We start from the raw sequence: 22091 nt of genomic DNA on the forward strand, positions 1-22091 counted from the left end.
TGGATTTTTTAAACAATTTTTTTCAAATACTCACACAACAATAAACGTGGATTTTTTAAACAATTTTTTTTTCAAATACTCACACAACAATAAACGTGGATTTTTTAAACAATTTTTTTTCAAATACCCACAGACCAATAAACGTGGATTTTTTAAACAATTTTTTTTCAAATACCCACAGACCAATAAACGTGGATTTTTTAAACAATTTTTTTCAAATACCCACAGACCAATAAACGTGGATTTTTTAAACAATTCTTTTCAAACACTCACACAACAATAAACATGGATTTTTTAAACAATTTTTTTCAAATACTCACACAACAATAAACGTGGATTTTTTAAACAATTTTTTTCAAATACTCACACAACAATAAACGTGGATTTTTTAAACAATTTTTTTCAAATACCCACAGACCAATAAACGTGGATTTTTTTAAACAATTCTTTTCAAACACTCACACAACAATAAACGTGGATTTTTTAAACAATTTTTTTTCAAATACTCACACAACAATAAACGTGGATTTTTTAAACAATTTTTTTCAAATACTCACACAACAATAAACGTGGATTTTTTAAACAATTCTTTTCAAACACTCACACAACAATAAACGTGGATTTTTTAAACAATTTTTTTTCAAATACTCACACAACAATAAACGTGGATTTTTTAAACAATTTTTTTCAAATACTCACACAACAATAAACGTGGATTTTTTAAACAATTTTTTTCAAATACCCACAGACCAATGAACGTGGATTTTTTAAACAATTTTTTTCAAATACCCACAGACCAATAAACGTGGATTTTTTAAACATTTTTTTTCAAATACCCACAGACCAATAAACGTGGATTTTTTAAACAATTCTTTTCAAATACTCACACAACAATAAACGTGGATTTTTTAAACAATTTTTTTTTCAAATACTCACACAACAATAAACGTGGATTTTTTAAACAATTTTTTTTCAAATACCCACAGACCAATAAACGTGGATTTTTTAAACAATTTTTTTCAAATACCCACATACCAATAAACGTGGATTTTTTAAACAATTTTTTTCAAATACCCACAGACCAATAAACGTGGATTTTTTAAACAATTCTTTTCAAACACTCACACAACAATAAACATGGATTTTTTAAACAATTTTTTTCAAATACTCACACAACAATAAACGTGGATTTTTTAAACAATTTTTTTTAAATACCCACAGACCAATAAACGTGGATTTTTTAAACAATTCTTTTCAAACACTCACACAACAATAAACATGGATTTTTTAAACAATTTTTTTTCAAATACTCACACAACAATAAACGTGGATTTTTTAAACAATTCTTTTCAAACACTCACACAACAATAAACATGGATTTTTTAAACAATTTTTTTCAAATACCCACAGACCAATAAACGTGGATTTTTTAAACAATTTTTTTCAAATACCCACAGACCAATAAACGTGGATTTTTTAAACAATTTTTTTCAAATACCCACATACCAATAAACGTGGATTTTTTAAACAATTTTTTTCAAATACCCACAGACCAATAAACGTGGATTTTTTAAACAATTCTTTTCAAACACTCACACAACAATAAACATGGATTTTTTAAACAATTTTTTTCAAATACCCACAGACCAATAAACGTGGATTTTTTAAACAATTTTTTTCAAATACCCACAGACCAATAAACGTGGATTTTTTAAACAATTCTTTTCAATTTTTTTCAAATACCCACAGACCAATAAACGTGGATTTTTTAAACAATTCTTTTCAAACACTCACACAACAATAAACATGGATTTTTTAAACAATTTTTTTCAAATACTCACACAACAATAAACGTGGATTTTTTAAACAATTTTTTTTTTCAAATACTCACACAACAATAAACGTGGATTTTTTAAACAATTTTTTCAAATACTCACACAACAATAAACCTGGATTTTTTAACAATTTTTTTCAAATACCCACAGACCAATAAACGTGGATTTTTTAAACAATTTTTTTCAAATACCCACAGACCAATAAACGTGGATTTTTTAAACAATTTTTTTCAAATACCCACAGACCAATAAACGTGGATTTTTTAAACAATTCTTTTCAAATACTCACACAACAATAAACGTGGATTTTTTAAACAATTTTTTTCAAATACCCACAGACCAATGAACGTGGATTTTTTAAACAATTTTTTTCAAATACCCACAGACCAATAAACGTGGATTTTTTAAACAATTTTTTTCAAATACCCACAGACCAATAAACGTGGATTTTTTAAACAATTCTTTTCAAATACTCACACAACAATAAACGTGGATTTTTTAAACAATTTTTTTCAAATACCCACACAACAATAAACGTGGATTTTTTAAACAATTTTTTTCAAATACCCACACAACAATAAACGTGGATTTTTTAAACAATTTTTTTCAAATACCCACACAACAATAAACGTGGATTTTTTAAACAATTTTTTTCAAATACCCACACAACAATAAACGTGGATTTTTTAAACAATTTTTTTCAAATACCCACACAACAATAAACGTGGATTTTTTAAACAATTTTTTTCAAATACCCACACAACAATAAACGTGGATTTTTTAAACAATTTTTTTCAAATACCCACACAACAATAAACGTGGATTTTTTAAACAATTTTTTTCAAATACCCACACAACAATAAACGTGGATTTTTTAAACATTTTTTTTCAAATACCCACACAACAATAAACGTGGATTTTTTAAACAATTTTTTTCAAATACCCACACAACAATAAACGTGGATTTTTTAAACAATTTTTTTCAAATACCCACACAACAATAAACGTGGATTTTTTAAACAATTTTTTTCAAATACCCACACAACAATAAACGTGGATTTTTTAAACAATTTTTTTCAAATACCCACACAACAATAAACGTGGATTTTTTAAACAAATTTTTTCAAATACTCACACAACAATAAACGTGGATTTTTTAAACAATTTTTTTTTCAAATACCCACAGACCAATAAACGTGGATTTTTTAAACAATTTTTTTCAAATACCCACAGACCAATAAACGTTGATTTTTCAAACATTTTTTTTCAAATACCCACAGACCAATAAACGTGGATTTTTTAAACAATTTTTTTCGAGTACCCGCAGACCAATAAAAGTGGATTTTTTAAACAATTTTTTTCGTGTACCCGCAGACCAATAAAAGTGAATTTTTTAAACAATTTTTTTCGAGTACCCGCAGACCAATAAAAGTGGATTTTTAAACAATTTTTTTAAATGCCCACAGACCAATAAACGTGGATTTTTTAAACAATTTTTTTCAAATACTCACACAACAATAAACGTGGATTTTTTAATCAATTTTTTTCAAATACTCACACAACAATAAACGTGGATTTTTTAAACAATTTTTTTCAAATACTCACACAACAATAAACGTGGATTTTTTAATCAATTTTTTTCAAATACTCACACAACAATAAACTTGGATTTTTTAAACAATTTTTTTCAAATACTCACACAACAATAAACGTGGATTTTTTAATCAATTTTTTTCAAATACTCACACAACAATAAACTTGGATTTTTTAAACAATTTTTTTCAAATACTCACACAACAATAAACGTGGATTTTTTAAACAATTTTTTTCAAATACTCACACAACAATAAACGTGGATTTTTTAAACAATTTTTTTCAAATACTCACACAACAATAAACGTGGATTTTTTAAACAATTTTTTTCAAATACTCACACAACAATAAACGTGGATTTTTTAATCAATTTTTTTCAAATACTCACACAACAATAAACTTGGATTTTTTAAACAATTTTTTTCAAATACTCACACAACAATAAACGTGGATTTTTTAATCAATTTTTTTCAAATACTCACACAACAATAAACTTGGATTTTTTAAACAATTTTTTTCAAATACTCACACAACAATAAACGTGGATTTTTTAAACAATTTTTTTCAAATACTCACACAACAATAAACGTGGATTTTTTAAACAATTTTTTTCAAATACTCACACAACAATAAACGTGCATTTTTTAAACAATTTTTTTCAAATACCCACAGACCAATAAACCTGGATTTTTTAAACAAATTTTTTCAAATACCCACAGACCAATAAACGTGGATTTTTTAAACAATTTTTTTCAAATACCCACAGACCAATAAACTTGGATTTTTTAAACAATTTTTTTCAAATACCCACAGACCAATAAACGTGGATTTTTAAACAATTTTTTTCAAATACCCACAGACCAATAAACGTGGATTTTTTAAACAATTTTTTTCAAATACCCACAGCCCAGTAAATTTGGAATTTTCAAAGAATTTTTTTCAAATACCCACAGACCAATAAACGTGGATTTTTTTAAAAATTTTTTCCAAAAAAATAATAATGTTACATACATATGTGGCTTCTGTTCAATTATGTACGAGTACATATGTATATATCTGCTTACAGTGTCTTCAAAAAATTGTCGAAAATTCTCATAAATAAAAATTTTCTAATGATTTTGTTTGTGAGGATTTTTATCGAATCACGTTATAATTCATAGAAGTCACAACCCTCTGTAGACATAAGACCGATAAACTGTTCCCATAATTTAGTAGATGCTGGTCGATTTGTCTCCTTTTCCTTTTTCATATGTAATTCCTTTTTATTACTTCCACTTAAAAATTGTGGCCTGTGGCTCAATTCTGTTTCTATGAAAAAGAGAAATGAAAAAATTTATAAAGGAAATAAATGTCAAATGAAAAATATTATAAAGAAAATATTTTTCATTTCAAATTTTCATAAAACTAGAATCCAGGGGCTGGATGTATTATTTGACAGGTGTAAAATTGAAAAATTAATTTCTTCTGATTTGGTTGTAGTTTTTTTTATAAAGATGTAATAAAATTTTACACACTTTTACATGACAAACACACACGCACTTCTAAGTGAAAAGTAATATCTTGTTTATGTCTGTATTGAGGTAAAGAATTCTGGGGATTATGTTAAGACTGCTGAATGACTTACGGTAAGTAAGCCGTATTATAGTGACAGTATTCTTAAAGGTATACATATGGATATGTGTGAGTATGTATTTTCGGTAGTTCTTCTATTAGCTAAGTTAATATGAAAAATATATACATAAATAATTTCAATACCACACACAAACCAACAATATGGTGCCATCCTTGCAGAAATAGTTTAATTTAAGGCAGATAATAACTGTCGAATGGTTGATGCTGCTAGTTTTAGAATGTGGTCGGGGAAATGGGTTCTTAAGCTCTCATTATACCCAAATCCTTTTTAAAGTATTTCAAACCATTTTGATGATATCATATTAGAATAGAAATAGGGAATAATTCAAATAATTTAAAAATAACCTAAATTTAATTTAATTTATTAGAATTTATTGCGCAGTTTTGTTTATAATATAACGTTAGTACTCCCACCCAAACTTGGTGTTCTGCCTTACTCTAATTGAGACAGCAACGAACACAAGGCCTAAAATAAATCTACCGCATTAACCGGGAACCACACAACACCCGTGTTCTGGCCGGCGGCTTCTGTGTTGGGAGCAGCATATCCCGGAATGCCTGCTCCGGATTCTTTTGGTCCGTGCCGCAACGGAGGAAATATGTACTCAGTATGTCACATTCGCATTAGGGTTATGCATTTTTTACATTTTTTTTCTCAAAACTGATTTCCTGCCGTGAGAATGAATGAACTTTTGCCTATTAATGCCTAAAATAGCATTCATTCCATTTTATTACAAAAAACGGTTCGCACAAGCCACTCTGATTTTTTTTTTAAATTCTATGAAATGAACAATTTTTTTCTCAAAAAATGATTTCCTGTTGCACGAATGAATGTGAAAAGTTCTGAAAAACAAAAAACCTTAAAAGCTTTTTGTGTGGAAGCTTTTTTATCGAATTACTTTATAATTAAGATGGAACCCATCATTTCTCTTGGATCCGACCATCTCCTCATAATCGTCTCCATCAGTAGGTCGCTCGATTTCATCACCGCTGAACGCCACACATTCATCAATCATGCAAAAGCTAATTTCCCGAGTTCTCTACGAGTTCTCTAATCACCGCTTCAAAGATCTGCCCAACACTTCTGATGTTCGGGTAGCAGAAAGGACGTTACGAGACATCATCACTGATTCAGCCGCTCACCATATACCTGCTGATCGAATACCCGAAGTGAGACAAAACTTCCCAGCAGAAGCGACTTATTTACTTACTTAGCTGATACATTACAGAACATTTGTTCCATAGGCCGAACTAAGAAAAGATCTCCAATTCTCTCTATTTGTTGCTTCGCACTCTGGAATACCACGCCTTTTCATATCTTCATCCACTTGTTTGCGCCATCTACATATTCCTTGGCCTGCCAATTCTGCATGCACCGCCAAGCGGTTCGTATTTATACGCCTTTTTAGCGGGTTCATCTTCTCCCATTCTTATGATATGGCCTAGCCAACGCAATCATTGCATCTCGATACGTTTGATGTCGTTGTATAGCAGATACAGCTCGTGGTTCATACGACGTCGATATTCACCGTCAACGTAGATTGGTTCGTAGATCTTTCGAAGAATTTTTCGCTCAAACACACCAAGCACTGCCATGTCTGCTTGCGTACAGGCCGATTTCACTCCTGTCGCCAGTAGCAAAGATGCGCTACTCCTCCCCACGTTGAGAAGGTGTTTTCCAGTTGCCCAACATCAACATGGATTTCGGAAAATGCATAGTACTACAACAGCATTAGACGCCATGTCCACACATATCAGTAGAGGACTGAACCAGAAAAGGCTGTGCGACCGAACAGTCATGGTGGCTCTTGACCTATCGAAGGCCTTCGATACCGTCAACCATGCCAAGCTGTTCGAGGATATAGAGAAAACTAATCTCCAGCCATGTTTGAAACGTTGGGTAATCAACTATATGTATATGGACGCCAGTCGTTTGTAGAATTCAGAAAGAAGAAGTCCAAAACCCGTAGAGTGATACAGGAAGTTCCCCAAGGAGGGGTGATATCTCCGGAACTGTTTAACCTCTACCTTTCTGAAATTCCACAGCCTCCAGACGGCATAGAAATCGATGGCCGATGGTGCACTGATTCCGACCACTAACTACCCTAAAATACTGGGTGTAACGTTCGATAGCATGTTCAAGTCGTCCGCGCATGCCACAGCTATTTGCAATAAGATCAGAAGTAGGAACAAGGTTCTCAAGTCGCTGGCCGGCAGCACTTGGGGTGCTGATAAAGAAACCTTGTTGACCACCTACAATGCAATAGGCCGGTTAGCGCATCGCAGTGGAAGAAAATTCAAACCTGCCAGAATGCCGCCCTGAGGACTGCAACAGGGTGCCTCCTCATGACACCAGTGGACCATCTTCATGTGGAGGCGAAGGTTTTACCGGTGCGTCAGCACAATAAGATGTTGTCGATGCAGTATCTGCTTGGGTGTTACAGCAGTGAGCATCCCTGTCACGATTTAATGGACAGGTTCCCCCCACCCAGGCACGTCAGGAGAGACCTTCATGATCTAGAGAGAGAGGTCCAAAGGTATAAAATAGAACCGCAAGATCAACGAGCCTATCAGGCAGGTTTGAATCGCATTCACACCAACATGGTTGCGCAAGCAGTACGAAGATACAGTGTGAATGCCGTACTTGGAAACCATCCCCCGTCCATCGCAGCAGAATAACGCCGGCTGCCAAGGCAAACACGAGTGGTTTTAGCTCGGTTAAGATCCGGACGATGCTGCCGCCTCAATTCGTATTGGGCCAGAATTGACGCCACGATACCCAACATATGCCCGGCATGTGGATTGGGACCACACGGTACTCTGCATTTATTCAACTGCCCAGCTAACCCCACTCACCTGTCTCCTCATTCTTTACGGACGCAACCAGTCCAGGATGCAGAATTCTTGAGTCTGGATACAGAGGAACTTGATAACTGAAATAATACACGAACGAACATATATGCGTTGCTACAACAACAACAACAACATGTCTGCTTGCGCAAATAACCAGGCTTCGGAGCCATACATCAGCACGGGTAGTATCAGTGTTTTGTAGAGCATTATTTTTGTTTGACGAGATGTGACTTTGTTTTTAAACTCCTTACTTAAACCAAAGTAGCATCTGTTGGCCAATACAATTCTTCTTTTTATTTCACAACTGATGTCGTTTGTTGTGTTTACGGAGGTGCCGAGGTAGACAAAGTCTTTATAGGGATCAACTTCCACAGTTGGTCCGAGCTCAATGGACGCATTGCGCGTCGACACCATCAACTTTCTCTTCCAACCGTTTACCGCCAGACCCACTTTAGCACATTCTCCTGCGACCTTCATAAATCTATCAGTTACTTCTTTTACTGATCGTCCCATGATGTCTATATTATCAGCATAAACAAGTAACATGTGGCAATTGGTGTAGATTGTGCCACTTCTTTTGACATTTTCATCTCGTATTACCTTTTCCAGCAGGATGTTGAAGAGATCACACGAAAGGCTGTCTCCTTGTCTGAAACCTTTTTTTGTTACAAAACTCTTCGGAGAAGTTCTTTCATATTTCAACTGAGGATCTCGTGTCATAATCGACAAAAAGGTGGTAGGTGTCGATCTGCATCTCTTGGGTCTTTTCCAGGATTTGCCGCAGGGTAAATATCTGGTCAATGGTGGACTTGCCAGGTCTAAAGCTGCATTGGTATGGCCCAATTATCTAGTTGACAATAGGCTTTAGTCGTTCGCACAATATCCCTGACACGATCTTGTAGGCAATAGGGAGTAGACTTATGACCCTATAGTTGGAGCATACAGTCTTATCTCCTTTCTTGTGGACGGGCGACAGGATACTCAGGTTCCAATCGTCGGGTACGCGTTCTTCCTGCCAGATGGAGCTAACTAGCTGATGCATACACCTTATCAGCGTGTCGCCTCCGGTTTTAAACAGCTCGGCTGGTAGGCCATCAGCTCCTGCTGCCTTATTATTCTTCAGCCGATTTATTGGTGTGTTTACCTCATCTTGGCTGGGCGGTATACATTCAATACCATCTTCTGGGATTGGATCTGTGGTATCTTCGTCGTCTTCGCTGCTATTGGATACCAACAGTTTTGAAAAATGTTCTTTCCATATCCTGTATCAGTTACCAAATTACCTTGCTGGTCTCTACAGGAGAATGTGCCTGTACCAAAGCCATCAGTTTGATGTTTGACTCTTTGGTAGAATTTCATTCTGGTTCCTGTACATTTCGATTTGTTTACACTCCCGCTTTTCCATCTCTCTCTTTTTCCTGCGGAAAAGACGTTTCTCCTCTCTCCTTTTCTCCCTGTATCTCTCTCGTGCGCTACGCGTTGCTACGGATTGTAAAGTAGCCCTATATGCCGCATTTTTCTCTTCGGTGGCAGCACGACACTGCTGATCATACCATGGATTCCTTGGTGGAGGTCTCAGGTATTCAAGTATGGATTTTGCGGCTGTTTGCATGGAGTGGCACGGTGCTCTTGAGTCAAATTTAAATGGAAGGTGCTTACACCTGGGAAGTTTTTGCGGATTCTGAAACTACAATGTTCATAGATGAGAAAAATCAAAAAATAAAAAAAATCGCCGGATAAATCGCGATTCAAGTTGACATTTTTAGGGGTTGTTTAGGTTTTCACGATTTTGCTTAGAAAGTCCTATCAAAATAGGACTGAAAAATATGTTGTAGCTATGAAAATTCTCTACAAGATTGACCTTATTGATATTTTCGTAGGTTTTACCGTTTTTAAGATATTGAAGTTCAAATTGGAACAATGCACTGACTGTATCGCCCCCTTATAAAACAATGTCATAAAGGGTGCGCCTTAACTAACTTTTAATGAAAACCGCTTACACAGGGGAAGTTGTTGTGAATTCTGAAACAGCAATGTTCATAGATGAGAAAAATCCAAAAACAAGAAAAAATCGTTGTAGGGATTTTTAAATAAATCGCGATCATAATTCACATTTTTAGGTGTTTTTTAGGTTTTCACGATTTTGCTTGGAAACCGCAAGTCCAATCGAAATGGAGCTAAAGAAAATGTTGTAGGTGTGGAAATTCTCTACAGGATTGACGTTTATGATTTGTTCTCAGTCTGTACCATTTTTGAGATAAAGAAGCTCAGTTTACATTTTTATGTTTTTTTTGTTAGGGTTTCGCGATTTTGCTTGAATACGGCAAGTCTTATCGGCATGGCACCTGAGAAAATCTTATAGCTGTGAAAATTCTCTACAAGACTGGCTTATGTAATTTTTCCTAGGTTGTACCATTTTTTAGATATATAAGTTTAAGTTGGGAAATTGCAGTCATGACATTGGTTTATAAGGAGACGATATAGAATTGAATTGAATTTGAATAGTCCCAATTTCATCTTCTATATCGCAAAAGTTGTAAAACCTACGAAAATATCATTAAGGTCAATCTTGTAGAGAATTTTGATAGCTACAACATTTTTTTATTCCTATTTTGATAGGACTTGCGGTTTCCAAACAAAATCGCAAAAACCTAAACAACCCCAAAAAATGTCAACTTGAATCGCGATTTATTTAAAAAGCGCTCCGGCGCTTTTTTTTTTGTTTTTTGATTTTTCTTATCTGTGAACGTTGTAGTTTCAGAATCCGCAAAAACATTCCAGGTGTAAGCACCTTCCATTTAAATTTGATTCAAGAGCACCGTGGTGGGCAATATTTTGCCATTGTGTTGTTCTGTTATCGGGACAAGGAGTGCTCTCATTAAGCAACTGGGCTAGTTGAGTGGAATATGCTGTGGCTATCTGTTGTGTTTGCAGCCTATCGATGTCCAGTTTCCGCGTTGTGTCTGTTCGTGCTTTATTTGCAACGTTTAGACGGGTGCGTACCTTTGCTGCAACAAGGTAGTGGTCCGAATCAATGTTTTCGTCTCGGAACGATCGTACATCCAACACGCTCGATGAATGTCTTGCATCTATCTCAACGTGATCAATTTGATTACTTGTTTTTTGATCTGGAGACAGCCAGGTGCCCCTATGAATATAGAGATGATAAAATCTGGTACTGCTAACTACCATGTTTTTTGCCGCTGCGAAGTCTATCAGCCTCATACCATTGTCAGATGTTTCACTATGGAGACTGAATTTTCCGACTGTTGGGCCAAAGATATTTTTTCCTTTCCAATTTTGGCATTAAAATCGCCTAGAATAATTTTAATGTCATGGGCAGGACAACGTCATATGTTTCTTCTAAGCGCTCGTAAAATATATCTTTGGTCAGTTCGTCCTTGTCTTCGGTGGGAGCATGAGCGCAAATAAAGCTGATGTTGAAGAATTTTGATTTTATTCGAATTGTAGCAAGTCTTTCATTCACTGGTGTGAAGCTGGGGACCAGGTGTTTTAACCTCAGACCAACTACAAATCCGCAACCAAACTCATACTTTGTGTCATGGCAGCTATAATACAGTGCGTCACTTTTAGGTGTTGTTGTGACGCCTTTCCCGTTCCATCGTATTTCCTGTATGGCAATAATGTCGGCCTTGTACTTTTCAAGTACATCTGCCAATGCGTAAACTGCAACTTCTGTATAAAGAGTGCGAACATTCCAGGTGCAGATCATAGTCTTTAAAACGTATGCGGGGGTCGTCAACTTTTGAGGGTTTTGTTTTTTCATAGTAGGCTGCTTTTTCTAGAGGAGAGTTACTAACCTTGCGCCAAAACCCACGTTTTTAACGTTGTTATGGGTGAACGTGCGGCACATTTTAGCTCAATACCTTTAACGGATGTTAAAGGCTGCTAACCCAGGTGACACCACGGGGAGGTTAGTGTCCACTTGAGATGAAAGAGGGACCAAGATAAATCCTGGACTTTGCCATGTTAAAGCCGGCCAGGCCCGTTTCTTGGTATCCTTCACCACCTAAAGATTTTATGTAATCTTAGGTAAAAACTCATCAAAATAATCCGCATCCGCCACACTCAATTTTCGGTGAGATGAAATCGATGTCGCGAGTGGGTGCATCTAAGAGGTTGTTCTGGACTCGTCCCACCGAGGGACTACGCTACATACTGCGTGAACACAGCCCTCTGTCAGTTGTCTTCAACGGAATACGCGACACCGCCGTAGCCACCCCCCTCCCAACAGCAGCCGCATACGCATCACTTAACACCAGTCGTTGTTGTTCCACTACCTGAAGATGCATCCTTTATGTATTTTATTGGCAATGGACTCCGAGGTAGGATCGGCAGTGCAGGAAACCAAGTTCAACAACAGCTGCTATACTACAACAGGGTTCGTTCGTATCGGATCAGCATCAAACCTGTTCTATGCTGCTACAACAACAACTGCGGCTTACATTGTTGTGATGGTTACAACGCACTGAGGGTGGATCGCACCAGAAGTGGCGGTGGGGGAAAAGCTTTCCCATTGCACCAGGCTGTTCAATACAGACCTCTCTCGCTTGATCTTGGCTCTAATGACCCGTACATGGAATGTATGTGGGTAACAGTCAGGTGCGGAACTTACTTACTTAATCCAATCGCGTCTTTCATTGTGTGGTGTTTTGCAAAGGGTTTTCCATCTGGCTCTATCTCTGGCCATATTTTTTACGTTTCTTTTACGAAATGGTAAACTGGCGAATTGGGGAAACTCGACTTATTTTAACAAATAAGTAGGGTACCAGGAAAATAAAATACCTGGGGGTTTCCAAAATCTTAGCTTAAGGAGTGGCAGCTGGCTCCATAATATCTTTGGATGGCGGATGCTTAATCAACCGGAACGGCAGCCATAGAAAACACAATCGGCGCAAGAGCACAGCTCACACACTGCGATTGCACAGCGAGTAGCGGATGTCTGTCTTGGAACAAGCGATTCTCTATACAAATGTGTTTTCGTCGGATCCAGAATCGGCGGCAGAGGAGTTGGCTAGGGAAACTCTTAGGATTGGGAACTATGGGTCAATCACTGATATTCCTGAAACTTATAGGTTAAACGTGAAACAATGCAAAGGAAAAAACCAAACAACCGAACTCGATCAAAGACCTGGCGAAGAAATAGGACAATGATTTACGTAACATGGAACGTACGCAGCTTAAACGGAAACGAAGACGAACTCAAGGAGGAGATAATGAAAACAAAAGTGAAATATCTAGCAATAACGGAAACCAAGAAAAAAGGCCAAGGTAAAGAAGACCTGAATGATGGATCGTTGATGTTATATTCTGGAATATCAAAAGACCAAAGAGCAGGAGTAGGATTTCGGATACAGTTGCGGAACTGCCAAGGTAGATTTGCTGAACATATACATCCCATCGATAAATAGCTGTACTCCCGGTTATAATCCCAACATTAGCCCGCTTTTGGGACTCATCAAGTGCTGTGGCATTGGGTCTTCGGAAAGGACCAGAGGGTTATAGTGTTGGCTCAGCTGAATTTGGACGCTCCTACCAGAATTAGAGGAGAGTGTCACATTTCGCCAGACATAACCATCGTGTCACCTGGTCTGATGCAGCTTGGCAACCCATAATTTCTCTTGAATCCGACCATCTTCTCAATAAAGTCTCCATCAGTGGGTCGCTTGATTTCATCACCGCTGAACCCCACACTTTCATCAATCATGCAAAAGCTAATTTACCGAGTTTCAGACAGTTCCCTAATCACCGCTTCAGAGATCTGCCCAACAATTCTGATGTTCGGGTAGCAGAAAGGACGTTCCGAGACATCATCACTGCTTCAGCCGCTCACCATATACCTTCTGATCGAATACCCGAAGTGAGACAAAACTTCGCAGCAGAAGCGACTTACTTACTTAGCTGATCCATTAGCCGAGCTAAGAAAATATCTCCAATTATCTCTATTTGTTGCTTCGCACTCTGGAATACCACGCCTTTTGATCTCTTCATCCACTCGTTTGCGCCATCTATTCCTTGGCCTGCCAATTCTGCGTGCACCGCCAAGCGGTTCGTATTTATACGCCTTTTTAGCGGGTTCATCTTCGCCCATTCTTATGATATGGCCTAGCCAACGCAATCATTGCATCTCGATTCGTTTGATTATATTGATGTCGTTGTATAGCAGATACAGCTCGTGACGTCGATATTCACCGTCAACGCAGATTGGTCCGTAGATCTTTCGAAGAATTTTTCTCTCAAACACACCAAGCACTGCCATGTCTGCTTGCGCAAGTACCCAGGCTTCGGAGCCATACATCAGCACGGGTAGTATCAGTGTTATGTAGAGCATTATTTTTGTTTGACGAGATGCGGCTTTGCTTTGAAACTGCTTACTTAAACCAAAGTAGCATCTGTTGGCCAATACAATTCTTCTTTTTATTTCACAACTGATGTTGTTTGTTGTGTTTACGGCGGTTCCGAGGTAGACGAAGTCTTTAACTACATCAAAATTGTAGGTACCAACTTCCACAGTTGGTCCGAGCTCTATGGACGCTTTGCGCGTCGACACCATCAATTTGGTATTTTCGCCGTTTACCGCCAGACCCACTTTCGCAGATTCTGCTTCGACCTTCCTAAAGGTATCAGTTACTTCCTTTACGGATCGTCCCATGATGTCTATGTCATCAGCATAGGCAAGTAACATGTGGCTATTGGTGTAAATTGTGCCATTTCTTTTGGCATTTGCATCTCGTATTACCTTTTCCAGCAAAATGTTGAATAGGTAACACGAAAGGCTGTCTCCTTGTCTGAAATCTCTTTTGGTACAAAATTGTTCGGAGAGGTTCTTTCCAATTTTAACTGAGGACCTAGTATCAGTTAAAGTCATCTTACAAAGCCGGATGAGCTTTGCGGCGATACCAAATTCAGACATTGCGTGGAATACCTTTGATCGGAGGGGGCTGTCGAATGCTGCTTTATAATCGACAAAAATGTGATATGTGTCGATCTGCATCTCTTGGGTCTTCTCCAGGATTTGCCGCAGGGTAAATATCTGGTCAATGGTGGACTTGCCAGGTCTGAAGCCGCATTGATATGGTCCAATTATCTCGTTGACCATAGGCTTTAGTCGTTCGCACAATATCCCTGACACGATCTTGTAGGCAATAGGGAGTAGACTTATGCCCCTATAGTTGGAGCATACAGTCTTATCTCCTTTCTTGTGGACGGGGCACAGGATACTCAGGTTCCAATCGTCGGGTACTCGTTCTTCCTGCCAGATGGTGCTAACTAGCTGATGAATTCACCTTATCAGCGTGTCGCCTCCGGTTTTGAACAGCTCGGCTGGTAAGTCATAGGCTCCTGTTGCCTTAATATTCTTCAGCGGTTTTTTTTTCTCCTTTACCTCATCTTGGCTGGGCGGTATACATTCAATACCATCTTCTGGGATTGGGTCTATGGTATCTTCGTCGTCTTCGCAGCTATTGGTTACCATCAGTTTTTTGAAAAATGTTCTTTCCATATCCTGAGCACACTATCTGTATCAGTTACCAAATTACCTTGCTGGTCTCTACAGGAGGATGTGCCTGTACCAAAGCCATCAGTGTGACACTTGACTCTTTGGTAGAATTTTCGGACTTCATTATGGCTCCTGTGCATCTCGATTTTTTCACACTCCCGTTTTTCGATCTCCCTCTTTTTCCGCGGAAAAGACGTTTCTCCTCTCTCCTTTTGTTCCGATATCTCTCTCGTGCGCTACGCGTTGCTACGGATTGTAAAGTATCCATATATGCCGCATTTTTCTCTTCGGTAGCAGCACGACACTCCTGATCATACCATGGATTCCTTGGTGGAGGTCTCTGGTATCCAAGTATGGATTTTGCGGCTGTTTGCATGGAGTGGACAATGATTTGCCATTGCGCTGATATGTTATCGGGATGAGGAGTGCTTTGATTAAGCAATTGGGCTAGTTGAGTGGAATATGCTGTGGCTATCTGTTGTGATTGCAGCTTACTGATGTCTAACTTTCGTGTTGTGTCTGTTCGTACTTTGTTGGCTACGTTTAAACGGGTGCTGCAACAAGGTAGTGGTCCGAATCAATGTTTGCGCCTCGGAACGATCGATGAATGTCTTCCATCTATCACAACGTGATCAATTTGATTTCTTGTTTTCTGATCTGGAGACAGCCAGGTGCCCTTATGGATGCCGAGATGTTTAAATATGGTACTGCTAACTACCATGTTTTTTACCACTGCGAAGTCTATCAGCCTCATACCATTGTCAGATGTTTCACTATGGAGACTGAATTTTCCGACTGTTGGGCCAAATATATTTTCCTTTCCAATTTTGGCATTAAAATCGCCTAGAATAATTTAAATGTAATGCGCAGGACAACGGTCATTTGTTTCTTTTAAGCGCTCATAAAATATATCTTTGGTCAGTTCGTCCTTGTCTTCAGTGGGAGTATGAGCGCAAATAAAGCTGATGTTGAAGAATTTAGCTTTCATTCGAATTGCAGCAAATTCACTGGAGTGAAGCTGGATACCAGATGTTTCAGTCTCCGGCTAACTACAAATCCGCAACCAAACTCATGCTTTACGTCATGGCAGCTATAATACAGTGCGTCACTTTTAGGTTCTGTTGCCACGCCTTTCCTATTCCATCGTATTTCCTGTATGGCAGTAATGTCGGCCTTGTACTTTTCAAGTACATCTGCCAATGCGTAAACTGCACCTTCTCTATAAAGACTGCGAACATTCCAGGTGCAGATTCGCAGATCATAGTCCTTAAAACGTTTGCGGGGGTCGTCAACTTTTGAGGGTTTTGTTTTTTTCATAGTAGGCTGCTTTTTCTAGGGGAGGGTTACTAACCCTGCGCCCAAACCCAAGTTTTTAACGTTGTTATGGGTGAACGCGCGGCACATTTTAGCTCAATACCTTTAACGGGTGTTAAAGGCTGCAGGTGACACCACGGGGAGGTCAGTGTCCACTTGAGATGAAAGAGGGACCAAGATAAATTCTGGACTTTGCCATGTTAAAGCCAGTCAGGACCGTTTCTTGCTATCTTTCACCCCCTACGTCACCTAAAGATTTAGGTAAAAACTCATCAAAATATCATACAGGGATACGAGATCGTAAAAAAGTCATAACCGTAATCCGCATCCGTCATACTCAATCTTCGGTGAAATGAAATCGATGTCGCGAGTGGGTGCATCTCAGGGGTTGCTCTGGACTCGTCCCACCGAGGGCCTACAACAGGGAATATGTCGCCACATACTGCGTGAAAACAGCCCTCTGTCAGTTGTCTTCATCGGAATACGCGACACCCCCGTAGACCCCCCTCCCCTCACAACAGCAGCCGCATACGCATCACTTAACACCAGTTGTTGTTGTTCCAATACCTGAAGATGCATCCTTTATGCATTTTAATTGGAATTGACTTCGTGGTAGGATCGGCGGTGCAGGAAACCAAGCTCAACAACAACTGCAATCCCAGTTTCAGAGAGTTCTCTAATCACCGTTTGAGCGTGATGAGCTTCATCGTGCCAACCCCAGTGACCCCAAAGTCAGGGAGCTGACACTGGGAGTTAATAGATTGGTCGGTGAGCATATGTGGAACAAGTGGTTAAATCATATGAAGAGTTTCAATTTTTGAGCAGGAAAAATCGCATTATGGGCAACGGTTAAGCCACTCTCGAAACCTGGAAAGAAGAAAGATTCCTATCTCAGTCACGTTTGAGTACGTTACGCAGACTGATCCGAAGAGGACAGTTTGTCGAGCACCACCAGAGCGACAGGGCGAAGAGTACTACGTCGCATTAGATATTTTTCTGCCGAGAATGAACCACCGCAATTAACAATGGATGGTGTTGCAAAGATCATCAGGAACGCTAACGCATCCAACACATTGGGTCCTGATGAAATATCCATAGTAATGTCGAATCACCTGCATGCGCTGGGAGCCAAGTAAATCACTAAAGTTCTCAACTTGTCTCTAGCCACCCACATCGTTCTCGAAGTCTGGAAAATAAGCAGGGTAGTCCCGCTACTGAAGGGAGACAAGGAGGGCAGCAAAGGTGAATCGCGTCAGAAATACCTCTCCAGAAATACCTCTCCAGTTGCCGATAATCAGCATGGGTTGCGTAAGCAGCACAGCACGACAACAGCGCTGCACGCCATCTCCACACATATTAGTCGAGGACTCAACCAGAGCAAGCCGAGTGATAGAGCTGGGATGGTGTCGCTTGACATATCAAAAGCGTTTGTCAAGCACTCCACGCTGTTTGAGGATATCGAGCAGACAACTATGCGGCCGGGTTTGAAACGCTGGGTAATCACTTATATGTGTGTATGCCAGTCGTACGTGGAATTCAGGAACAAGAAGTCCAAGCCCCGTAGTGTAAAACGGGGAGATCCCCAGCGGGGGGTGATTTCTCCGGAACTATTTTTACCCCTCCTGTATTCCACCCACTCCAGCCGGCACTGAGATCGTAGCGTATGAGGATGATTGTACAATCTTGGCGTCAGGTCATTTTGACTGATCTTAACACCTTTTTTCTCGCACGGAATATACAAATATCCGCAACTAAATCTAAGGCCAATGTGTTCACCACATGGCCAGCAGAGGTGAAAAAAAGAGTTGAATTTCATATTCGATGGTTGCAGAATTTCGACCACAAACAACCCGAAAATTCTAGCTGTCTCAGCTATCTGTGACAAGCTGAGATGTATGAACAAGGTCGTCAACATCCTAGCAGGCGGCACTTGGGGTGCAGATAAAGAACCTTGTTGGTCACATATAACGTGATAGGTTGGTATGTGGAAAGTTATACGGCGCTAGTTTGGTCCGCGAATATAAGTGGAACTGGATGGGAAAATATTCAAACCTTTCAAAACGCCGCCCTGAGAACTGCAACAGGGTGCCTCCTTATGTCCATCTGCATCTTTCTTTCTAGATCCTGAAGATCCTTTCTGACATGTCTGTTCACCATATGATGATTAGGATGGCTTTCATGGTAACTGCCGATGTTGATTATCAACACTAGGAGACAAAGGTTCTCCCAGTACATCAACACAATGGCATGCTTTAGTTGCAGTACTTGATCGGGTGTTATCGTGAGAGCCATTCTAATCCTCATATGGTAGACATGCATGTCAGAAGGGATCTTCATGATCTAGAAAGAGAGATCCAACGTTACAAGAGAGAACCCCTAGATCAACAAGCCTACCGAGCAGGTCTAAATAGCATTCACACGGATGCAGTTGCAGATGCCATAAACAACTATCATCCGAATGTGGTCCTCGGAGAAAATCTCTCATCTACCGCAGCGTCCGCTGCCATGACAAACTTGAGTACTTTTGGCTCAACTACGATTGGGATGCTACAGCTGTGTCAATCCCTATTGGGCAAGGATCGACGACACCATGCAAAGATTTGTCCAACATGCGGCTCAAATGCCCTGTAAGCCTACTCAACTAACTCCAGTTGATCTGCGGTTACATCCCATCTAAAGAGCTACGCTCCTAGAACTGGAAATAGACACAGAGCCAGATTAAGCTAGAAAATCGAGCATACAAACATATCAAATACTGTTGCAACAACAACTCAGGCCTTAAATGAATTTGCGGTCATGAGGACCATTTTTATTTTAGTGCGTTAAGCTGGTCAGAACCGTTCATTGGTATATTTATCCCTGTCGTCATGCAGTTAAAAGAAAAACCAAAATAAATAATTGACCTTGCCATGTTATGGGGAGTAAAACGGTGTCTGATATAGCCTCCCATCGCATTATATAACATAACTTTAGACTGTTAGATTGTACTGTCAGTACAATCTAACATAATTCCATTGTTTATTTCAAAAAAAACATAAATTAGACTTCGGATATATGTATGTTATTTTGAATGTCATTCATCTCTTAACCATAAGGTTTAGAAGGACTCTTGTCTGTGGTTAGAAGCAAGCCTATGTTACGAAAAAAATATCAAATCAACTTCAACTTCAATTACAGAATTTTTCCAATTATGAAGCAAGAGAAAAATAACTAAGACAGACCACATTGTGAAAACAACAATTTCCTAAATGCAAATTTGGAAATGTACGTGTCAAGAAGAGGATTTCAAACACATTCTGTGTGCATATTTGAAAAAAATTAAAAAAATAAATTGAAGTACCAAAGAACTGGTTGAGACAGAACAGGTGCACAAATGTTAACAAAAACAAATCTGCATACATTTCATTGTTGTCAGAAAAACAACTTTCCACATTTCGTATTTTGAAATATCAATGTCAACATCTGTAAGCCCCAGGAGAGGAATGGAATATGAATGAGGTTTTCATTTAATTTTGAAATGTTATTGTATTTATTTAATTTACCTTCAACACATTTGACGTAAGTATTTGTAAATTCGATTATATCAACATGTGCCACCTGCCATATAATGCATTTATATTGAATTTCAAAAGATTAAATGAAGCGGAATTTTCAATGAACCTCAACGTTAGACTTCGCCATTAAAACCAACTTTTAAATGAATTTTCTCAAAAACAACAAGTCTGTTCTGGGAAAATAATATTTGTGTAAATTCTAATTGAATGTTGAACAACTCCTGGAACTCAATGCAAATTTTGTTATATAAAAGTCACGCACATATTTCATGGAACAGTCATTTTCTAACAGCAAGCTAACCTCCCCCACCTTCATTTGTTGTATATTTTAAAACAAACAACTGAGATTTTGCAGATTTATAGGTACGTATGAACTTGCATATTTATGCAACATCAAAGGCATCACATTGGGACTGTATTTGGATTATTTAAACAAATATTTTCAAATACCCACACAAAAATAAACTTGGATTTTTTAAAGATTTTTTTTTTTTCAAATACCCACACAACTATAAACGTGGATTTTTTAAACATTTTTTTCAAATACCCACAAAAATAAACGTGGGTCTTTAAAAAAAAAATCAAATACCCACACAACAATAAACTTGGATTTTTTAAACAAATTTTTTTCAAATACCCACACAACAATAAACGTGAATTTTGTAAATAATTTTTGTTCAAATACCCACACAACAATAAACGTGAATTTTTTAAATACTTTCTTTTAAATATCCACACAACAATATGCGTAGATTTTTTTAAATTTTTTTTTTTTTCAAATACCCAAACAACCATAAACGTGGATTTTTTTAAACAATTTTTTTTTCAAATACCCACACAACAATACACGTGGATATTTTAAACAAATTTTTTCAAATATCCTCACAACAATAAACGTGGATTTTTTAAACAAATTTTTTCAAATATCCACACAACAATAAACGTGGATTTTTTAAACAAATTTTTTCAAATATCCACACAGCAATAAACGTAGATTTTTAAACAAATTTGTTCATATATCCACACAACAATAAACGTGGATTTTTTAAACAATTTTTTTCAAATATCCACACAACAATAAACGTGGATTTTTAAACCAATTTTTTCATATATCCACACAACAATAAACGTGGATTTTTTAAACAATTTTTTTCAAATATCCACACAACAATAAACGTGGATTTTTAAACAATTTTTTTCAAATATCCACACAACAATAAACGTGGATTTTTAAACAAATTTTTTCATATATCCACACAACAATAAACGTGGATTTTTTAAACAAATTTTTTCATATATCCACACAACAATAAACGTGGATTTTTTAAACAAATTTTTTAGAGCATCCACAGACCAATAAACGTGGATTTTTAAACAAATTTTTTCATATATCCACACAACAATAAACGTGGAGTTTTAAACAAATTTTTTGGAGCATCCACAGACCAATAATCGTGGATTTTTTAAACAAATTTTTGGAGCATCCACAGACCAATAATCGTGGATTTTTTAAACAAATTTTTTGGAGCATCCACAGACCAATAATCGTGGATTTTTTTAACAAATTTTTTTGACCATCCACAGACCAGTAATCGGGGATTTTTATACCCTACACCACACAGTGGTAAGGGGTATTATGTCTTTGTGCATTTGTATGTAACATATAAAAGGAAACGAAATAGACCCACAGTTCCTTTTGGGGATATACATATAATCACTTTCTGAGTCGATTTATGCGTGTCCGTCCGTCCGTCTGTCTGTCTGTCTGTCTGTCCGTCTGTCCATGTATTT

The sequence above is a fragment of the Musca autumnalis genome, unplaced genomic scaffold (genome assembly GCF_047663935.1).
Source record: "Musca autumnalis isolate F117 unplaced genomic scaffold, ASM4766393v1 scaffold_1, whole genome shotgun sequence".
Classification (NCBI taxonomy): Eukaryota; Metazoa; Arthropoda; class Insecta; order Diptera; family Muscidae; genus Musca; species Musca autumnalis.